This window comes from Anas platyrhynchos, chromosome 4, assembly GCF_047663525.1.
Source record: "Anas platyrhynchos isolate ZD024472 breed Pekin duck chromosome 4, IASCAAS_PekinDuck_T2T, whole genome shotgun sequence".
In the NCBI taxonomy this organism is placed as follows: domain Eukaryota; kingdom Metazoa; phylum Chordata; class Aves; order Anseriformes; family Anatidae; genus Anas; species Anas platyrhynchos.
In genome coordinates this window covers 35651047-35674661 of record NC_092590.1, presented here as the reverse complement: position 1 = coordinate 35674661, position 23615 = coordinate 35651047, and the positions used below count along the sequence as shown (strand labels likewise).

Genomic DNA, 23615 nt, shown 5'->3' with positions numbered 1-23615 from the left:
GAACATACTGCACTGTGTTCAAGATGGTTTGTGATATCATAGGCAAGACAAAATAAGAGGAACCTGTGCAGGGGTAGAGCAATTTCATTGAATGCTCCCTGTATTCATCCAAAAGCTGCTCCTTGCACTAATTCAGAACTCAAAGAGTGCAAACAAATATGAAAATCCAGCTTAATATCAGAATATCACCTTTATTAAAAAATACAGAAAAGGAAGTTCCATGCCTTTTCCTGCTTGATTCCTCACTGGTGTGGTTTTGTATGGTACAGCTGGTTGCAGTCCCACTTTTGCTTCCACCTGGACTGTGTGTTCCCAGCCTTCTCCCTTCTTCAGCACGTGTCTGATCAAACAGTGCAGAATACCGTTCCTTAAAGCTTTTTCTTTTATTTATTTATTTATTTATTGCCATATTTCAGCTCAGATCATGAAAGGCTTGTGCTGACTGCAAGGGTGGGGGCAGAATGTAGTCTGAAACAGGTAGCTGAAGATGGAGGAGAGAGAAGGAAATATTTAATCCTTTGCTTTCTGGGAGCCATCCCATTTTATTCTATGTAGTGTATGTAGCACCGTACTGCCTGAGAGTCCTGATCTTTTTCAGGGAAAGCTACGCTGATGTGAAAGAGTGATAAATATTACTATTGTAGTACAAGATTGAGGCCTACAGAGCCTGGTTCTGGGAACCACACATCATTATTTAATATGGAGTTGGGGAATGTGGGACCTTTTTGTGTTTGATATACATGAACAATTTCTCTCTAACTGACTTGAACATGAAATGATGGTCAAGGAACTGTCTCGCACATTACAGAAAATAACTTTTTAGCACAGAAATGGGAGTGGGAGAAATAAAACTGGCTTTAACTCATCTGTCTGCAGAATCATAGGATGGCTTAGGTTGGAAGGGACCTCTGGAGGTCATCTGATCCAATGGTCAGGCAGGGCCACCTCCAGGTTACACAGGCTCATGTCCAGGTGACTTCTGAATTTCTGCAGTGAGAGAGACTCCACCAACTCTCTGAGCAGCCTGTGCCAGTGCTCCATCACCCACACAGCACAGGTGTGCTTCCTGATGTTCAGAGGGAACCTCCTGTGTAACAGTGTGTGCCCAGTGCCTCTTGTCCTGTCCCTGGGCACTCTGAAAAGAGCCTGGCTCTGTCCTCATTGCACCCTCCCTTCAGGTATTTAGATAAATTGACAAGATCCACCCCCCCAGTCTTTCTCTTCTGGCTGAACAGTCCCAGCTTTCTCAGCCTCTTCTCTTAGGAGAGATGCTCCAGTCCCTTGGTCATCTTGGTGGCTCTAAGCTGGACTCTCTCCAGCATGTCCAAGTACTGGGGGCCCCAGAACTAAGGAGCCAGCCTCACCAATGCTGAGCAGAGGGGAAGGTTTACCTCTTGACCTTTGCATAATGCAGCCAAGAACACAGTTACCCCTCTCAGTGGCCAGGGCACACTGCTGGCTCATGTTCAACTTGGTGTCCAGCAAGTCCTCAGGTCCTTTTCTGCCCAGCTGCTTTCCAGCTGGGTGACCCCACCATGTGCATCATGGGGGTTGTTTTTCCCCAGGTGCAGAACTTTGCGCTTCTCCTTGTTGAACTACCTAATGAGATTCTTGTCAGCCCACCTCTCCAGCCTGTCAGTGTCCCTCTGGATGGCAGCATGGCACTCTGGTGTGTCAGGCACTGCCCCCAGTTTTGTGTCATCTGGAAATTTACTGTGGGTGCACTTTACACCATCATCCAGGTAAATCCTACCAAAGCCGATACCTGAGCTTTCTTATTTCGCCTCTTTTTCTCTCCTGTGCTTCCCCACTCTGTATTGAATTAGTATTCAAAACCTTACTAAACGTTAGCCTCCATGTGCCAAGACAGTAAATTAAAATCTGGGGGATAATGCTTTGTCTCATAACTTTTATTTCTAAGGCTGATGCTGACAGGATATGGGATTGGAAGGGTGAAAAAACAGGGATACATGGTCAGCCTAAACATATGTTATGCATTGTATCACATTGTCTTGGAACATCTTTAAACTCTAATTTTTTTTTTTAAATTTTTATTTTAGTAGACTATAAGTGAAAGTATCCCCAGCACCCCTTGTAAAACTATGGAGGGAGAAGTTTATATACCCCGCGCCCCTGGTATTTGTTTATTTTTTTCCTTTTTTCATTTGAGCTAGCTGAAGTGTTACAACCTATTTTTCCTCTGTAACAATTTGTAAGAGAGTAGTTGAAAAGCAAGAAATTGTTTTTTTGCAGATTTTCCAGCTCGTGTTACTATTTACTCAGTTATCATCTTCCTACTGACAGCCTACTGACAATGCTCCTTCCCCAGCTGCCCTTCCAAGCCAGGGCTCTTTCCTTGATGCTCTTTTTGGCGTATCTGATCCCTCATACAAGCCTCTAAAGGTATTATCTGTGCTTTCTAATTGTACACATGACTTGATCTGGAATAGTAATACTGAAATTGCATTTCATGTGTAACTGGTACCATCAAGTGAAACACATCATGCTCTAGTGAGAAAACTTCAGTTAAAAGACCTCTAAAAGACTTTGTCTTGATAACTTCAAAATCAAATCTGTGGTCTTACGTCCTGACAGTAAACGCCAGGTTTGTTTATGTATTAATTCTGGCAAATGATAAGTCTAAGCACATATATTTAAAGTATATACATAAATATATATATATAAGAAGTTCCTAAAGAATTACCATGTCATGGCAGCATGATCAAAAATGTAGTATTTGGGAGTGTCACATACCTGAATACTGGAACAATATGATGAACCCTATCAGTTTGTACCTTCAAAAAAATCACAGGATTAAATCATACCAGATGGCATGAGAAGTATTTGTCATATCCATAGCTAAGCAATTAAGAAAAAAAAAAAAAAGACGACATAGTAGTAGTTTGTTTAACTACAGTATTGAATTCCTGATACATTCAAGTAATGGTAGAAATAATGCTATGGGGCATAGAATGAAAAATGGGAAGAAGTCACAGGGACCAAAGGTGACTTTATCATTGTTCATACTTCACCAAAGAAGTATGAACAGGTTGTTCATGGTGTGGGAGCTAAACAGAGAGATGAATAGAGGAAGCAGTTAGAGAGGAGTATTTAGAAGCACACTCTTCGTTTCCAGAGATAAAATTAGAAGTGCCAGACAGTTCAAATTTTACCTCTGCTTGTCAACTTTCTATGAGGACCACATTTCAGAGGGTCATTTTAATCAAAATGAAAGACAGATCCTATTAGGGCAGCTTTGCTGACAAATAATTAAGATGAATTACTGGCATACGCTTGTCCCAGATGCCTTGTTGATGTCGGTTTGTAGGAGGCACGGGAGGGGTTACGGTATATGCTCTGCTCTTTAAAAGCAATTTACAATTGAAGTTAGCCAGTCTAACTATCTGAAAAGAGCTTAATCCTAGAGCTGTCACGAGAAATTATTTTCACAGATTCCTGATGCTTCTACATTAACACAGTTTATATGTAAAAGTTAATAGGATCTAGAAGCGAAGAGCAGCATTTCATTATGTGAAACAATCAACTATTTTTGCCAGAGCAGCCACATTTTCTTCATTTGGAACTGTCAGTAGCATAAAAAAATAGAACTTCTGAGTTGGCTCCATTGATAGGTTTTTATCATACTTACCAAAAATAGGTCTGAGTGTGATTATTTTTTTGGACAACAGCAAGCAGAACTTCATAGTGTGTAGATTTTGATGGCTAATGACCATGCGTGCTGTTTCTCTCCCCCAGCCATCCAATTCAAATTTATGTTGACTATTTTTTTTTTTTCTCTGAAGGCGGTGAATATTGTATTGTAATTAACTGTGGAAGCTGGGATATTTGGCAGGTATTAGATGACAAGTTTGTCACTTTCAAATATGATCAGCATGCTGCCACGCCTGAGTAAAGACCTCATTGCATCTCCATTTAAGAACAACAAAAAAAAGGTCATCTGCCTTGTGAAGTCTCTGGTGTCTCAACCACTTCACTTTTTCACCAGCCAGATACCTTCAGATTTATTCAGTGGATTAGTTATCTGTTGGTACTAGAAATCTCTGCTTTAAAGAAAAAGACAATCTGAAGTCTTCCTCTGTTTTTTTATTTCCACTGAAAGTAATACAGAAGAAGAGCAAATACTTCATTCAGGACCCAAGAACACTGTGGTTCTCCTCCATTTTAAAATTGGCCATGTTAAACTTTTCCTCTCTGAGATGTGGGGGAAAAAAAAAGACCTGTAGAATCCAAACAGAGTTGCTATGAGTGCTGGTAGAATAAGATTTATTATTATTATTATTTTTAATATGATGCAGTAGAGTTTCTAGGAGTACATGAAGGCAAGAAGTTCTGTGTGGGGATGTGTGCTGTGCAGTGCCATAATCTTTATCTTGTGTTTTGCGTCTGCAGGTGTATTTTCCAGTGGTATCACAAGGTTTGTCTGTTAACTTGTTGGCAATGTTGCTGCATCCCTTGGTAGTAATGCTGGCTGATTCTTGCTCTTTGCCTTCAAAGCAGGGAGTGAAGGCAGGCTGAGACAGCACAGCTCCCAGAGAAACAGCGATGCTGCCTGGGCTGGAAGCAGGGGGCTCAGGGCTCACCATGGTTATTAGGAGTTCTGTGGAGGTGCGTCTGCAGATCAGGGACCGAGGGAAACATTTGACAGATAGGACCCTCCCTTGGAGGATCTCTTCTCCTTTCACCTGGTATATGTCTGATTTCCCTCCTAAATAGAAATAAATAAATAAATCAGATAGCAAACGGAAAGTAGTCTGTCAGGAGCTGCTCAGTTGTTTCTGATAACTCCAACACTATGCTAATCATAACGCTGGCACAGCGTTCCTCCATCTGTGGGGAAGAAAAGAGAATGGGAGGGGGCGGTGGTGGCAGCGGCGATGCTAACGTTACTGCTACGGCATTCACCATAAGCAAAATGCTGTTGACATACATGCAACTACATGCAACAACATACAACAGTGCTGACAACATGCAAGTTGTTGGGGTGCTGAATTGCCATACATGTACCATAGCACGTTGTTGGTGGGATAAATTGGTACCCTCGGAGGTGCAGCATGGCTGGTCATCCAGAGGGAAGCAGCGGTCGGATGATGGGCGGTGTTTACCCTGCCATGCCTTACTGGTGTACCAGAGCCACTCCAGCCCTCTTATTGCCGTGCTGCCTGTGTATTGGATAGATTTGTTCCTAGCATATTTTTTCCCTACAGGGGGGCAAACTTTTGTCTTCCCCAGAGATGCACGGGGACCGTGCTTCATACAGAAGCTTTTAGCTTGTGTTTTGTTGCCTGTTTCCATCACAGTTGGGGCTCCTATTTTTTTGTTGCTGCTTTGATGATCACCCTTGGAGAAATTGAAGTCCAACAGCAGATAAGAAAAAGCAACACAAAGGGTAATAAATTCGGTTACATTGTCTTGTTTCATGGTAAACAGAACTTGACTGTTTTATGCCCCTTGTTCACGGAGGCTGAGTAGAGGACCTCTCGTCTGTTGTGGGGAAAGGAAAGTACACCTTGGACAAAGGAGATCGTGGGGGAAGCATTCAGCGTGGTGAGAGAGTGATGCTTATACTGTGGTTGAGATGGAACGGAACACAAAGACCAAACATTTGATGATGTGAAAGGCTATGTATGAAGTGCTATTACTGTCACAATGATGACTGAATGCATGTTGAAATTACCTTCACAGGAATAGCAACAGATGGTCTCTGTATCTTCCCCTCCTACTCATCCAGAGCTCTCAAGGCTGCATTCCTAATCAACCAAAAGCAGGCATCCCACACGCGTGCCGAGAGGAATAACCTGAGCGTGCAAACTCTGCTTTGAATCAAATGTTACAGGCATGTGCCCCATACTGTCAGGTAATAAGGAATGGAAAATCGAACGACTAATTCAGTTATAATTCTGTCCGTCTCCCCTAATGCCCCATTACTCAGGTTCCAATACCGCAAACCAAATTCTCGTTAAGCACTAATGATGACGATCATAGTTCTTAACTCTTTATAGCATGTTGTTGTCAACAGTTGCAGACAGCCTGAAGTTGGGATCTTTATTTATTAAAAATACGTTCCCTTTTATTGGCGCCGGTTACTCGAGTGTGGAGTGAAAGCAAATGAGGCTGTAGCAGGCACTGCAGCTATAGTTACTCCTTCTCCCATTATTGCAAGTTATTATAAGCTTGTATGATTGAAACTGCTCTAGATAAGCACGCAATAATATTTTCTCTGTCACCATGATCACTGGCTGAGATAAGGGCTCGACGGTCTATTTTCGTGCGGGATGGAGAAAAACAAGGAGGGGAGAACTGGGGGGGAAAGGGCTCCGTGTCGTGCAACGAGACGCAAGGGGGGAAAAAAACTTCCCCGCCGAAAGCGGGCCCACACATACGTCAACGATGACACGCCGCGCTGAGAGGATTTAGTGTTAAAGGGACGCCTGCTAATTTTATTTGCAACACAGCCGAGGAAGCATGCCCGCTCGAGATCCTTGTTGTATCATTTTGAAATCAAGGCCATCTTTTTCTCGGTGGTAAACGTGCAATGTTTTTAAAGGCCAGACTTAGCATAAAATCTATGGGTTGCCATGGCGACCACTTACCACACAGGACTGCACTCTGTGTTCGACTCTGTGATTTTCTCTATTCAAAGGTTCGGCATTGTCAAAAACCAAATTAGTTTTCCAGTTGTTTATCACGAAGTTCATTATGGAAAAGGTAATAAATAATAAGGTATTTCAGTCGTGTGTGGATAGGTGCCACCCGTGAATTAACTGGGGCACTATTCCTGAAATCTGCTATTTTAAAATAATTATAGCAAAATTGGCCATTGTTAGGAAATAAAACAGATTTTGATCGCTCTGTGTATATGAATATGAAGCAAAGCAGGTAGTTGCAAGTCTGATCCCAACAAAATTACATGGTAATAAGGCTTTTCACACCTACACAGCACTTAGTAACAAAGCTCTGAAAAGGAAAGGAAGATTAAGCCCTGCTGGAGTAAAACTTTGTACCTGAGGTGCATTGCTTCTCCCTTCCTGAAAGGAAAGGTGGGTTCAGGACCCGGCGCTCACTGCATTATTCATGCTGGCTTTTGCATCGCGCACTCAGGGCTGAGCGCTGCTGGGGGGTTGTTATTAGCAGAAGCACAAACCGAACTGGGTGCAGCAGTTCAGTGGAAACCTCTTCAGCTGCTCCTCCCGAAGTGTTTGCCTAATTACAGCGAACACTTGCTGCCAAGCTGCGAGCGCACCCACCCCACGGTGAACCCATCCAGGGCAGCAGCGCACAGCTTCTCCCCTGGAGTTTGTTTGAAGCCCAGGCTAGTCAACACCTCCCTGGATCTGGGTGAGAGTGACAATTTATAGAAGTAGCTAGGGAAGCCTTTTACATCACCTAAGGGTATTTCAAAGACAAATTGGTGTCAGCAAGTTCTTCCTCACTTTTTTTTTTTTTTTTTTTTTTTCTTTAATAACATTTTAGTCTAATTTCCAATTACTTGAGGAATGTGAGAGTCCCTCACCTTCAGCACTTAAGATTTGCTCTTGTCACCTCCTCGGTGCATGCTGGGTTCTAGTGAGCCAAATTTTGAGCTGCTGGAGGTGGTGCAGCTTCCATGGCTTTGGAGAAATTGCGCTGCTGCTTCCAGTGTGTGGTCTCACCCCCGCTCTAGGTCAGCGACAGGACACTAACACAGCACAGGGAGAGCGCCTCCGCTGAGCTCGGGGTTTTGTGTGCAGTTTGTGTGTTAAGCCATTCATTGGGGTCTGACGTAATGGCTAGTTTTTCTGTAGCAGAGGGTTTTTTTAGTGTTTTTGTTAATCCTGCTAGATAAAGGAAAGGTTGTTGGAGACGTGGAGGTTTGTGGTGGTCATTTTCAGAAATTCTGGGTCCGTGGGTAAGGCAGTAAAGTTTGCTTATTTGCAAATCTAATTTGTTGCCAAACATTTGTGTGCATGTAAGTTATTTAGAAGATTTCACTTTCATAGCCAAATCACTCTTCTACTCAATACCAACTCTACAATGTCAAGCCCTGATAATTAACATGTTGCAAACATGCAATTAAGACGAATCAGTTTAAAACATAAGAAAAATGAAAGCATAATTTAATTCCAGCTATTGTCAGTCTCTTCAAGAATTATTATGCAGTTGGCCTCCTCCTGTGCAGCTCTGTTTTAGCAGAGCGTGCACTGTTTTGCACTGCATGCAAAGTAACTAAAAAAGAAACGAGACTTTAAAAAGGAATGCTCCAGTTTAAACAAGCCGGTGGGGGCTACTTAGGCAAAACTAACTGGTGACAGTGTGTTTATAATAATAGACAATGGTAGCTGACTCAAAACACTGCAGAAAAAGCATGCTTGATAAGCCTACACTGAAAAGTGTCCTATTATTATTAATAATAGAATACGTCTCCCCCTTAGTATAAGCTTTTCATTTTTCTTTGTAGTCAGGTTTTTGCCCGAGCTCTCCTGTTAACATCTTGCCTGTGTTTTTCTTTGGTTCCCTCTGGCTCCTCCAGACAACTCAGTAGGGATCTGCTTTTCCTTCTGTGTTCTGCCAGAGTTCATTAGGGTGCCATAGACTGTTAATAAAGCAGAATTTTCTGCCTACAGTATAGAATGGAATAATATTGTCTTTAATCAAAAGTAAATGTACTAGGAAGCTATACCTATCTGTTTCAGCTCTCTCCCTCTACTTCTAAAGCAATGTGACAAGGGACAGAGTCCTATATAAGACATTGTTTCCAGAACTATGTTTTCAAGTGAATGAAATGTTCCTCAAGAGCACCATATGTACAGCATGAAAGAAGTAATCCCTCTGTTCACAGAAGAGGGAGAGGCCATTCAAGAATCCCATACAAAATTACTAACCTCCTAACATGACCCGAATCAAATAGAAAGCGTAATAGATTTTTGTCCATTTATATCTGGCATGCTATCAAAACTTTTACGGGAATATTTGCAGAGAGTAATCTGTTTCATGCCCATTCTCTGAAGTTCTTAATCTGTCTGCTTAAATTGAGAGATATCTTTGAAAAAAGTGCGGGCTTGGTTCAATACCACAGCCATGTTCTCACTGACACTCTGGAGAGTGTCAGTGATACAACAGCACAGAGGCAGATCTCAGAGAGTGGAAGGGTGATCTTTTCACTACTGTTAAAAATTAAAAATCAGTGCTCAGTTCAATTTGGAAATTTCATTTGGCTTTTACTGCATCCGTACTGCATTTGCACTGGATTCTGTTTGCAGTAGATATTAGCAATAAAGTGACTCTTGATGGTCAGGGGAGCAGTGTATGCATGAAAAGTGAAGTTATGTGTGTGTGTTTGTTTGTTTGTTTGTGTTTTTCCCCAAATCACATTCTTTGTTTAAAGTTCACTAATTTTAAGGGTCAGGGCAGATGCTACGTGTATGGGCTTAAGGCCTTATCTGTAGAAAGTAGTCCTCAAGTGATGACCTAAAATGCAGTCAGAAAGAATGAGTCTGTAAAGCTTTGTTCTGTTATTACAGACCTCGCTGCTGCTTTCTTATATGAGAAATTGCAGTGATAGAGAAGAAAAGGTTGAGAAATGGGAGTTGGAAATTTAATGACAGCAAAAAATCCTCAAAGATTTATTTGATGGAAAAGTAATATACCAGCCCAAGTAGTTGAACTGTCCAGCCCACGCTCAAAAAGACAAATAAAAAAAACTATTCTACAGTCCTCTACTAAATACTCAATTTATGTGAACCAGTTGATGTTTTCTGTTCTAATTTTTCTAATTGTTTGATATTTTGCAAGTAAACTGGTCTGTCAGTGCAAAATAGTTATGTTTTTGAGTCTGTAAGAGCATAACACTTGCTAAACTATTTCCCTAATAATTTTCCAGTGTAGCTTTGGACAGTTAGATTATTATCAGACAGTACCGTGTTCTGATATGACAATCATACCTCAGTCTACTTGTCATGGTTGGTTAGTAAGGCAGTGGTAGCATCCTTGAGACTTTATAGGCAGCCTTGTGTCTGTCTTTGTGCTGCCATGCAAACATTTCAATTACATGATGTTTTCAATAAAAGCTGCATACAGGCACGTTTATTTGACCCAACATTGACCGAGCAAAGCCCTGGCATTGCTTATATAGTGCATCATCTACCTAGAAAAGATGAATCAAAGAAAATGTACGCGTAACACAATTGCCCTAAGCCACCACAGGAAAATCGTTCTTAACAGGAGGGGTGCTGTTTCCCTTTCTCAGCCTCTTGTGCTGACCTTGTGCCCATTGCACATGGAAGAAGGCGGTGTTTGTAGTCAGCTTTTTAAGGACTATGCCTATGTTTTTTAGAATACAAGCCTAGGTGGGGACTTAGTGAATAACAACACGCACAGTCTTGGGGTGTTCTCCTGTCTGTGGAGTTTCTGACTGTCCTTACCGTCAGGACCTTCCTGTCTCCAGTTATCACAAACAATGTTTATTCCAATTAGGACCCAAAGGTTGTATGGAAAATGTTGGCTGACACTCTTCTGTGAGCAACCTGGACTGTGTGGGACTTCTACCCAAGAAGGTATTAATAGTGGAATGGTGGCAAACATTAACAAGTCAGAGAGAAGGAGTGGTGTGAAGGAGAGAGATTGAAATAACCAGAGTTACTTCTCTGAGACTCATGCAAGATTTTTGCTATTTTGGATCTGAATTTATATGCAGGCAACCCTTGGGAACTGCAATTCAGGCATCAAATATCAGTGGCATTTAGGATTAGTCTGTAGAGCAGGTAGGAAAAGAGCCAAAGCCACATGGCAGTGAGAGAGGATGGGAGTGGAACTGATAAAGGCATGCAACTGGCCAGCTCTAACTTATTAAAACACAAGCCTGATTGTATGTATTTGCAATGCCTCTTGCAATATGCAGTGCTTTCTGTGTAGTCACTCTTTTGCTGCCATTTTTCCTTCCGTCATTTGGGATTTGCCTGAGGAATTCTTTCCCCCAACCTATGGACCAGTAGTGAGTTCTGGATACAGACGCTTCTGTGCTTTAAAACAAGTGTTAGAGGAAAACTCATCATGTAAGCTTAAAGAAAAAAAGGGGGGAAAGAGGTAACCTCACTTGGAGACTGAGTAGGATTCTGTCTTTTCTAATTTAAAATGGAAAATACTTTTCATGCACTCTGCTCCCACAATACTTTAATGTTAAATTATATCTTTGTATACTCATACACAAAATAGTTTTCATCCCAAACTTCCTGGGCAAGGAAGTCTTTTGAAATGCCTCAGGAACCATATAAGCTACATATGCAAAATTATCCCAATGTGTAGTGGCCTCTATTCCTGTGCTAATTTAATTTATGGAACATTGGCATGTTCCATAAATTAAAAATGCTAATTTAATTTATGGAACATCAAAGTCAAAACAGAAGTATTTTTTTTGTTGTTGTTGTTTCATTTTGGAGAGCAATGAGGATACCAAGGTAGGGATGCACTGTCTTGTGTTTTTCTAGTTGCAAGATGCACCCGTTTCTAGATCAACACACTAATTTTTCAGTAGTCAGTTTGACTTAATAAAGAGAAAAAACAAATATATGTAATCAAAACAATTCATTTAAAGTAAAAACAGAAGTTAAAGTTTATCAAGGGCACTCAAAAGGGACAGGGCAAATTTACCAGCTCCTGTGAGCTGTAATTATTGAAATTGTTTTGCTTCACTTCAGGAGAAATTGCTTATCGTTGATCTGAATTCAGGTGGTCTCTGACCTCACAACACCAAAAGACTGAAGAAGGATTTAGCGATTTAGCTAGATTTACTTCTAGCACCACGGGCACCTAAAGTACAGGAGCAGGAAGTACTGAATGTACATTAAAGCGTGTATGTTAAAATTCACATAAATTTACATTAAAACCGTGGCTAATCAGGAAAGTCACTGTGCTGTAACCAGCTGGTATTCAGCTGCAGCGTGCTGAGCTTCGTGCGGTGGGCCCTCTAACACAAAGGTGTACGTGCGCCGATCAGGTCCCAGAGCACTGTAAGGTACACGCACGTGTTCCCTATCCAAGGCAGAAGATTTTTTCATTTGCGTGTCTTGGATCCCTTTTTCTGTCAAATGACAGTACTGACTTCAGTTGTTACCAGATCTCTAAGCAACTCACTGATGAGAATAATTTTCCCTAACTGAGAAACGAGTAGGCTTGTAAGCTCTGTTTTGTGTCATGACACATTGAGAAATCATTTGGATTTGAAATAACTGATGAATATGATACAATAAATACAAAGGTGAGTTATTTCAGGTAGATGTGTTGCTGTTGTTGACAACATCTATTACCTTCTTTGTGCCAGTACATTTGTAAGTTGAATACTGCATGACCTTGAAAGTTGCAGGCTAAAGAGTACTGCTGTCTGCAGTAGAGAAGAGCTGACACTAGCAAGCACTGGTTGGCACCAAAGTGAAGAGGATTTAATTGCCTGAAATGCTTTTCAATGAATAAAAAAAAAAATATTTTTTTTTTCTTGACTGACAAGACAGATTCTAGGTGATAGGTGCTGTGTCCTCTCGCTACTTCTGCTGCCCTTCTTTAGTTTGGGGGAAGTTATCTGTCTATTGAAGTGCTCGCCGCTTTCCAGAAACTGCACACTGAATAATTCCTCGGCTGTGGCAGAGCCAGCTGATTTGTAATGCTGTCTCTTCATACTCATTTCAAGTGCCTGTTAAAACAGAGCCCTGCACACCTACATCTCGACCATATTCCTTCAGCAGCATTTAACAAACGCATTCCCCAGAAACCACCGTTCGCTTCACTGGAGAATTGCTGCTCTGGCGCAGACATGGAAGTCAGTCCCGTGCCACAGCAATACCTGGGATAGTGGCGTTCGCTTCAGCAAAGCCTGCTTGTAACTGGGCATGTTACACTGGCCACAGCCTGGAGCTCGACTGGCCATCTCTGCTGGCAGAGTTGTCATCTCTTCTTTCCACAACAAAGAGCAGCACCGAGCAAGGCTCTGCATATGGCCATGCATATGTACATGGTGTTGCACTTGTCTCCGCTTAAAAACGAGTACGAGGGTGGAGGAACATTTTTCCACACACCTGTAAATGTAAATCCTCCCACTGCTACTGTTGCTCTCTTAGAAACTGTATCTAAAGTACTGTGCCAGAAAACCTCAATCAATTTATACAAATGAAACCCAGCAAACACTCTACTAGCCTGTGCTGTGTATGCCTAAAAGAAGACTAAATGATTTCACTGTGTGAGGAGACGCAATCATACAACTAGATCTTAAAATAGCAGCAGCTCTAGCTCTAGAAGGAGCCGGTAACTGTGATCAATGTACTGCTCTATAAAAAGGAGCGTTTGAGTTATGAGAAACTGCGTGTGCCACTGCAGGTACAAGTTGTAGCCCCAGCCCTTCTGTTTGCAGGCCAGAGCACGTGTCTGGGGGTAGGTTCCCGATCTGCAAAGGAATAACTGCTCTGCCTGGAAGCTGGTGGGGCTCGGCAAGGGGAAAGCAAGCTCTCTGTGCAACAAGAAAGATTTAACCTCTGCAGAAACGCTGGATTGTACCAGACAGTGTAATCAATGGAAGGATTTAGGAGAAAGAACCTATGGAGCTCTTTAAAGCACAAAAAAGGGACATTTATCTGCATTATGTCCCTTGCTGCAGTTCACATTTTCAGCTGGCTCAGTGTCAATAGCAGCTTATGATTCTGTTAGCTTTACGCAGGGAGAAATCATACCTAGATGATAGATGTTACTTGAGGCTTTTTCTTTGTCTTTTTTCGCGTGCACTCAGTCAGCACTGGATTAGCAGGTTGTTCAGCACAGAAAGATGCAAGGCAAACGTAACGCAGGTAGTTGATAAGTAGGTAGATTGGCAATTTGTAAACAGTGCTGAGTAGTTGAGCTACACTACTTAGGGCATTAAATTGAGGTGAGCAAATGCATGGCGTGAGCTCAGTGAAACCAAAAATTGCGTGATGTTAATGACTGAGGGACAGTGGGATGTGTCAGTCTGCTAACTCATAAAATAATGGGTCACGCTGTTCTGTCAAAGAATGGTGTAATTTCAGAAATGGGCTTAAATTGGGAGGTATTTGGTGTTCTCTGTTTTAGCAGGCTGGTCTGTCCTGTAGATACCTGCGCTAAGTAGATAAGCATGGAAAATGTTTGATTCAAATGATGTTTTTGCTTTTCACCTGTGGAAAACAACCCTTCCTACGCTCATGCTCCTCAGCCCCAGTTCTTGCTGAGCAGAGGAACCCGAGAGGAAATTATGCCAAACACACTTGCTGTGTCAGTCATTTACATGCCTGTAACGCAAATACAGACAGGCGAGTTAGGAAAGATGAGATGGGGAAGGGTTTGTGTGTGACAGGTACTGCACCCAGCAAGGTACGCGTGGGTTTTGCCTATTCTGGGCCCACTTGGTGCACCTGCTTGTTAGCTGCACGAGTGGATGTAATTGCCTCATCAGCTTTCTGTGTGCTATCTAAAATCATGTCTGTCCTCTGTTGTGACTTATATCAGGGAAACAGGTAGATAGATGGTCATTTTAATACATAAACACAGGCTGCTGTATTGTCACTAGATGGTGACAATAGAAGGGAATAGAAGGTGACCTTATGGTGTTCCTCCCGGTGTCGTGAAAAACACTGGGTGATTCAGAGGAGTGTTCACTGCTTCCATCTACAGCCGATAAATTGCTTCAGACATTCAACAACATGTAGGAAATTGGCATTTTTTTTAGACTACCAATATGTAAGAAATGTCTGCTCTTGGACTGGTAGAAGTGTGGAGTCTTCTGTCACCCATCCTCATAGCAACAGGAGTGTTTGTGGAGCAGTGGCATGCAGAAGGAGAGTGCTGGCTTGTAGTGTGCTTGAGAAATACCCCACGAGTTAAGTGTTCAGTGCTGATTACATGTTCTTGCTCAGTGTGATTTTAACAATCTCTGTTTTCACACGTTTCAGCAACAGTGTGAGAATATTCTAGTGGCAGGGACTTCTGCAAAGGATTTTGGAAAAAAAAAAATCTTCAATATGTCTTAGGGACTTGTTTCAAAATATAAATCACGTTGTGTCCTTTTGTAGGCATGCCCCTCATGTTGCTTATCTAAATTCTGGGGACCAGAACTTATTCCTGTAAGCAGTAATTTCTTTCATTTCCTACCAAATTTACTTCTCAAAGGCTGAGGTGATCAATTTAAGGAGGGTCTCTGTGTAATTTTGGTCTTGTCTTTATGTACACGAATTGTAAAGACCATGGCTGGACAACTTCTGTGTATTTTCTCAGCATGCACTGGGAATGCTGGAGCCTCTCTTCGTTCTGTTTGCCATTCCTCAGACTTCAGCTTCTTGCAACAATGACTGGCTTCGTTGCTGATTCATACGGAGATATAGCAGTCTGTTTTGTGATGATGATTGGAAATAGAACTAAAATAAAGACCAAACAGTTTCCCATAAGAAAAATAAATAAAACACTTTTTTTTTCTTTCCAGGCACTATAACAATTAAAACAAAAATCAGTGTAGCTCTCTATAAAGTTATTATATGATCCATTAACAAAAACAGTTTTGCTTGCAATGACTGTAGTGTGTCTTCATTAGCTCTGTGATCTGTGGTTCTCAGGTGTGGCTTTGTTTTCCAGCAGAAGTCCTGAGGTTAACGACAAGTTAGAAAATAATTTGTACTTGAGAGTTTGGTTTGTTAGGGTTCAAGGTGTTTAGAGTCATATCACAGAACTGGAAAACAAAGACAGCACGCACCTACTGAGTAGCTGCAGAGACCTGCACCGAGTCCAGGTCCATCTTTAGGCTTGGTGAGCTGGAAGCTTTCCCCCACACCCTGCAGAACATGTTGGTTCTGCTCCATATCCAAGCACCAAGTCTGAGACAACACTGTGGCAAGCATCCAGAGAAATTTGGAAGAGCAGCTTTTCCCTCGCTGGAGCTCCGAACCCAGCTGTTGTTTGCGGGCTGCTGTTGTGCTCCTGCTGGCCTTCTTGTCTCTACCTTAAGGTGGGAACGAGCACAGGCTGCGTGAGCCACTGTGACAGTGGGGTTTGAGATGCTGTGGTATCACCACTGTGGAGTCTGGAGCCTTGACAGGACACACGCGCCTAAGCGTGCTCACCTCCATTTCTGCAAAGCCATAAAGATTTTTATATCTTAAGCATAATGTCAGCAGGAGCTGGTCTGTGCTCAGTGCCTTACTGAAAATATTAACACGGTGATTCATGGTCTGTTCTACCAGTCAGTGCTCAGGGCTCTGGGGACTTAGCAAAGAAACAGGTTTGCTTCTTAGTATGTTTAGGTACACTGTACAATGGAGTCTAATTAATCAATTTCCTGATTAATCTCCTTGAATAATATGTTCAAAACCCTACTTTCAGAAGTACCTGTAATATTAATGACTTGTGAATTCTCTACTGGGTAGGGGAAGGGGTACAAGAAACAGGTCACTTTATCAGGCTGGTGTTACACTCGTCTTTTCACCAAAATTTAAGTTATGTGTCTTGAGCTGATCTACCATGGGTTGTGAGGGACTGCAGGGTGGTGGACAGCTCTTCGGTGTGAGTCTTCTAGACGGCAAGTTTTGACATTGTTTTAACTATAGAGCAACATCTGGAATCTGAGGACGGGTGTGATAAACCTTTTGAAGGTGGTTGAACTTCCCCTTTAATCTGCACAGGACTTGAGAATGGGGAAACTGGCCTGATTCCTGGAGTCCCCGGGGAAGGCAGTGTGTCAGTGGGTTACTTGTGTGCTCAGCTTTGCACAGGAGCTGTGCCTGAGTGCACACGTACCTCGAATGAACGGAGGCACATCGCCTGCCCGGTTCAGTGTGAGAGCCCTTCGTGTTTTCCAGTTACGTCTTCTCAGCACCATTGCTTCTCCCTCTTTTTCCAGTGAGATCTCTTAGTTTCTGACATCCCCGCTGCATAGATTACTGGGTAAATGGATGGATTTAGTTGTTTCCATGCTGAATTTGGTGAATCTTCCTGGACTATAGAGAGAAGACACCTGCAAAGATATTCACTATCTGAACTTATTAGTGCCTCTGTCGTTATGCCAGTTTGTCTCCTATTGTGTCTATTTTTTTTTCATTTGTAATGATAAAGAGCTTCAGTTCAAGGCTTCGGCTGGTTCCTTTTGTCAGGCTCGTGGCATTGGCAATGCACTTAACTCAGCCATTCGACTATTTGAAAACAGTTCTGATGAATTAAACACCAGCAACGCTTCAACCCTTGATTGGGCCGGTATGTTGTAATGTTGCTGCTAATCAGGCTGGTTCCTAGCAGGCTCCCTTGGGCCAGCCTCACCGTGTTTTTTGTCTTTTATGTTAAATCTAGGACGTAATGTGGTGGTGAGCTCACTATAGTTAGGCTTTATCAGGTTTAAGATGTCTCTGTCTTGGTGGTTACAGAAATATGTGACCAGGGAGAAGCATGTGGAGATTGGTCGCGATCTCCACAGATAAATAAGGCGGACAGCAGCTGCCGCTCTGGGTCTGTGTGTCATGGCTGAGGTGTTTCTTCAGCATCTGCTATCGAGTCTGGTTTAATCGTTGTCCCAGCTCATGTGTTTGAAATGGTAAACTGGAGCTCGCAGCAATTTGATCCCAGTAAACGATAAAGCTCGTCCGTGGGTTTTGCTGTGGAACTACCCCCTTCCTTGTCTGCCTTTCTTCTTGGAAGTTGCCAACTGGAAAAAATGTTTTTGTCAGCTATTACCTTGGCATTAATGGGACGTAAGGATATGGCCTCGGTGTAATGAGAGATGCCGTTTATTATTGTACGGGGAGTCTGATATTCTGCTAAGTTCTTCTTGAACAGCCTAATTGTATCCAAGCTGATTTTCCCCAAGGGAATGAGAATGATAAGTGGGATTAGAGGGATTCAGGGAACTTTTCTAGCTAGCCATTGGCAGTTGAGGCTGTACAGGGAGAAACTCCATCTGCCCTTGTAAAACGCTATACTGTTGAAGTGGATGCGGCTTGTTTCATCCCCTGGCCTTGGCAGTGTAAATGTTGTAATCTTTCCATGTGTTCCTGTGATTCCTTGGATTTGAGGAGCACTGGCTTTTGGATCCTTTTTTGGCTGTCATCAGGAAGTCAGAACTAACGACCTGCCCATTCATTGCCCTTATCTTCTTCACTGCTCTGGAAGTTTGCTCGAGTGTGGAGTTTCTAGTGCTCAGCCTGTAGGCGCAGAGGAAGGTCCCACTGGATTAATACTGACTGTGATAGGGTTTCCTTATCTTCCTCCTGCCCGAGGCCTTATATCTGCTATGAAGTGCTTTAGGATCTTGTCCCTGGCAACCTTATCACTAGCTTCTTCATCTACTGTGACTGGGGAGTTTTTTTGCTTGTGTTATAAGCATCTGTAAGATTCATGTCACAAAGGCTCAGGGCCAAACCCAGGCACAGGGGATTGCAGCAGAAGCCTCCCAAGAAGTGGATTTTATGGCACGCTGCTTGTAATTGCCAGTCAGGAGGATGCTGACCCATGCCAGGACTCTGCCTAGTCCAGAAGTCTGATGATGGGATCTCCTCATCCATCAGAGGATTATGATCAATCACAGCCTTTTACTCACTTTTGCAAATATGGTCATAAGGAAAGCAAATAAAAGTGTGGTTTTTTTTTTTTGTTTGTTTGTTTTTTGTTTGTTTGTTTTTGTTTTTTTTTAGAAAACTCAGAAGAGCACAATGGTAAAGCTGGGGGAGGTGACTAAGCAGAAAAGCAATGAAAGATGTCCCTATGTTTGACTCATGTTTTGAATGCCACTGTCCTTTTATAGCACAGAGCCATTTATCAAAGCTGTTTAGATTTACTGGCTCATCACTATCAGAGGAATGTTTTTTTACCTTTCTGCTATGTTATGTTCCTAAGTCTTTGAAATATTTATGTCCCTTGCCCAGATGCAGTTAATAGTTGTCTTCAGGTAAAGAGAGTCAGTTTATCGATAGTCCACCACTGGTCTAAACCCTCAGGTAAGCATGAGGTATAAAGCCCTGTCCCATTTTCCTGGCCTCGGATCCAGTCACAAACTGGTGCAGGTGTCTGAGTGAGAGTTAATCTTGCGAGAACCTGTTGGGGACCCCCAGCGGGACCTTCACCATCCCTGGATGGACCCTGGAAGGCCTCCTGCCCCCAGAGCTCCTGTTGGCATTCTGCAGTTTGATGGTCTTTGAAAGATGTTTGCCCAGTGAGAGCACACGGAGCAATCCTGCGGATGAGTTAATTTTCTTTTTGTGTCTGCTTCTCAGTTGAGGAAAAATGTTTCATCTCTTGAACTGTTGCAGAGTTCTGCATGTTTATAGTTTGACCTGTTTTTAAAAGGAAAATCTGCAGGGAGAATCTAGCTTGATGACTAATTATTTGTTTGCTAATAATCTTTTAATTTTCTTTCATCGGTTAATTCCCTCCTGGTTAAATTTTCAAAGCCTCATCCACTAGGATCTTCTAGAAAACCCACTCTCTCTTAATTACAGTTTATCTTTGAATCCCTACAAAACAGCTTTAAAACTAACTTCTATCAAATATCTTGATGTTTTGTTCGGGTGATTTGTTCTGTTGTTGTCGTATCTTTTTTCCTTCGCTGAATTTATGTATGTGTGCTGCTGGTTCCTCCTAGATTTATTTCTGATGCGGAATGTTAGCTTCAGGTCTTCTATGAAATTTACCATCACAGCCATCTGAAGAGACAAGGTATCTTACTGTAACTTCAGGGAGATATCATTTAAGATCTTTTGAGACCATAGTATCAATTTCACTTGCAGTCTTTTCAGACTCCCCAGTAAAGCTGCTTATTTTTGTTAGGTTTGATGTTGTCGTCAGGAATGGAAGCCTTTCACACCGATGTGGCTTTGCTAACATTGTGGTGTTCCTGCTAGTGCTTTTTCCTCATTTACATATTTATAAATATCCTGTGAATGTCCTTAACTACATGCCATGAATTCAAGTAGTTGTACATCATACGTGGTCATCACCTGTGAGCAGAGCTGTTCTCCAGGGAAGTCTGATGGTGCTACCAAAGAAACCCAGCCCCAAATGGGGCTTTTTGTGTGTTAAGTCACTTCACTTTGCGATTTGTTGTCCCAAGCAAACATCCCCAGACCCATGTTTATGCTGTGGAAAGCTGGCCCAGTACCCACACCCAGTCACCACTACTGGTGTATATGGCATTAATTTCCCCCGAACAGTCACTGCCTCATTATTTCTGTGCAGATGGGAAGCGTTGACAGTAGTGCATCAACCTCTTTCAGGGGCTTAGGGGTTAATACAGGCACTTCTACCAGAGGCTGCTGTTTACTAAAGCATGACCTAGCTAACTCCAGGGGATTCAGGAAAAAGCAGCTCTCCCTACTGGGAAAAGCTAGTTCATTTAAATCTGATTTGGTTTTACCATTTCTTGCTCCTGTTCTGTTTTAAAACTTTCTGGAAATAAACCCCAAGAAAGCCCCCTCCATGCAAGTTTCCACTACTGTGTTCCTAGCAATTTTGTAAATTATCTATCACACAGATTTTTATACCATCCTCGTCACCGTAGTATCCCTGAGTGCTTTCCACAGTATGCTAAGTGATGTACATAACATCTGACACATGTGGCTTGGCGTCTTTCTGATCTTCTTCCCGGAGGGAACTTTGGGAGTGCAGTGGTGGGGTTCATTTTGGAGGAGTTTGGGGATAGGAGAGAACTTTATTTAGCCTCTGATTGAAGCTCCTAGTACTTTACTGACCCCTCAGCAATTCTTCCTGCGTTACTGGGAAGTTCATGGCTGCTGCCTTTTGCTGTTAATCCTAGCAACAGGCAGAAGGTAGTAGCATTCAGCATTTATTCCTCTTCCTTTGAAGAGCCTTAAATGACAACCAGCTTCTGTTTACTGAGGAGCAATAAACGAAACCAGAGAGATGATAAAACCCAGCTTTCCAATGTTAAATAATTCACCCTAAGATACTTGCTGCTTATATGGACTCGGAGCTCCCACTAGATTTATAGTCACACTGTGTTGACGGTGCCACAGCCACCTTGCTTCTGTTGTATGTGCAAAGTCCCCAGTCCCAGGTGAGCAGAATCCTGAGGCAGGCTCCACGCTTGCGTTCCTCACCCTTTTCCTTAGCAAAGATAGTCGAACTTACCAGTGCTGAGCCCTTGCATTCCAAATTTTTTCTTGCATTTCAAAGTCTGAGTCATTGCTTTCAGTAATGGTCTGTCTGGGCGTACGGAGCTGTGTCTGTTAACATGATGAATACTCGGCTATTCCTGTTCTGGCACCGCGGTGGCATTTCTTGTTGATGACAACCTGGCTCTCCCATCCCACACAAACTGACCTCATCATGGAGCTCTCCTATGGACCCACCTTTCAGAAAGGCAGGAACAAAAGTAAGACTCGGAGTAAAGGTTAGCACATCATTTCTTATTCTGTTTGTAGGTTTTCTTTGGTGTCTGTGTACATTAACTTCCAGTCCTGTTAATATTCTTACACAGTGCTTCAATCCTTTTGCCTTTCTCAGTTTTACTTTTATACACAAGGCTCTGGTATTCATTATTGTATGGTTTGGTGCAGAGCCAGGCTCTGGAGTCCAAGAAGGCCATTTTGTAAAGTATTAAAGTAAAAATTAATCTAGTGTCTTACAAAACAGATGCATTCCCCCCCCCCCCCCCCTTTTTTCATTTCATTTCCTAAATTAGCCTTCCAAATGGAGCATTGGGACTGTAATTGCCAAGGTTTCTTCTTCCACACCTACTCCAAAGGTCAAAGATGAACTGTGGTCTTTACCAGAGCAGCTGGGGACCATGGTAAACCTGGTGATTTGAAGAGAGGCCTGGGAGTTCTGCCCTTGCTAGAAGTACCTTGCGCTGAGTTGGAGGCTTAGAGTTTTAAAGGCAGATGAAAGGAGGCACTTACGGGGTAAGTAAGGGAGATGTCATAGGATGGCAGTATTAGGCAGAAAAGGGAAGAAGAAATGGTTTGCACAATCAGGAGGAGGAAGACAGATGACAGAATCAGGTATAAGTAGAATGGTATGTTGAACTCTGGAAATAGGTTAAGTGCAAAATCTGACTTCTATTACAAGTGTATTAGGCAAAACATGTTGGAATTAATTCCCGAAGTAAGGATTGAAATATATTTGTAATTGTAGTAGATGCACAGATGGGTCTGGTTTTATTTTATTATTTTATTTATCTTATCCTTGGAAGGGAATTGTGGTAATGTACTGCTTATGGATGAAATGCCCTTCAGTCTTTACAGGTGTCTTCTATCATGAGATGCTTTGGAATAGAGGGACTGGGCAGATAATCTTTATTACTTCAGGTAAACATTTATTATGCCTTTCTTTTCAAAGAACAAGAGAGTACTTTTGGCCCCAGTACATTCTGGCTGGATTTATTCCACTCACACTCTACGGTGAAATGTCCAATGTCCTAACTTATTCATCTCATGACTGAATTATATACCCTTTTTATTAAAGTTCATCTGCAGTCCACTGAATTAGGGGACTGACAGTGCTGAATAGCTTATTGTTAGAAATGGAGTATTTCCTGATTTAAAGCTGATAATTATATAAGCTCCTACGAAATAGTTCTAGGTCCCTCTTTTTTAATGCTGCATGCTTATCCCGTTGCCACATGTATGTAGAGCTCAATACAAAGTGGCATTTTTTTCTTGAAGAGTTTCATCTGACACACCAATTTGTAGCAAGGAATGCCTTGCTGACAATTGATACCATATAGAAGGTTGCCAGACTGGGTTTTAAATTAACATTAGGACAAGAAAAGATTGCAGAATAGAAGGCAGAATGTTTTTTGTTTTTTGTTTTTTTTTTTTTTTTTTTTAAAAAAAAAAAAAAAGCAAGAACCAAAGAATCAGAACTTAAAATCACACCGTCATTTGGGATTTCAGTCACTTTGAGTTACAAAATGTTCTTTTATTCATACTGTTTTAATTGGCGTGTTAAATGCTTTAACAAGAACAGTTCATGCATGAGTCTTTTTAAAGAAATGAGTTTTGAAAGGGTGTGTAATGAAAGAGACTGTTGTGAGAATGCAAAATAAACTTTATTAACATGGCACGATGGGAAGCATTGTGAGACATACAAGTCACTATCTAAAGGTCTAGGCAGTGGATTTTCCTTTCTTTTTTTTTAAAAAAAAAGTTTTTAAAATTCATTTTGCTTGCTTAGTCATCGCCATTCAGCTTGCTGTGTGCAATTTCAGACTTCAGCTCCAAGATCCAACTGTGCTGATTTCCTATCATCCAAAAAATGTTTTCAAATCAGTTAATTCATTTCTGGTATTTGTATCCTAACGGATATGAGTATGTGACTCTTACACATTACTGTCACTTAGCACTGAAAGGCCTCAGCGCATCAGCCCTAAGGCTAGGCGTTCTTCTGTGTGCCAGCACTTGTGGGAATCACTGCTCATTTTGTCACTGTGCTATATGCTAGAAATACTAACATAATCCACCTGGGTGGTTTTGATAGGAATGCTGTTTCTTGCATGTCAATTCAATTTACAAGTTAAAATCTGTATTTCAAACTGGGAAAAAAAAATCTTGTACATATTATATTCACTCTTTACTACTTTCATACCCTTCCCTTCCTGATTCTGCTTTCATGTGTATGAATTGCAGGTATTT

The 23615-nt window shown here is 42.0% G+C and overlaps 1 long non-coding RNA gene across 9 annotated transcripts in view; it reads left to right on the top strand.

The window, feature by feature from the left end:
- Nucleotides 1-23615, top strand: part of LOC106015446 (uncharacterized) — a 225780-nt gene that overhangs the window by 90539 nt on the left and 111626 nt on the right. The window contains exon 1 of one of the 9 annotated variants that reach the window (XR_011809066.1): nt 21223-21373. The exons of the other annotated variants lie outside the window; for them this stretch is intronic. This is a non-coding gene — a long non-coding RNA (uncharacterized lncRNA). Of the gene's footprint in view, nt 1-21222; nt 21374-23615 lie in introns of those variants that run through there. 9 annotated transcript variants of the gene reach the window in all.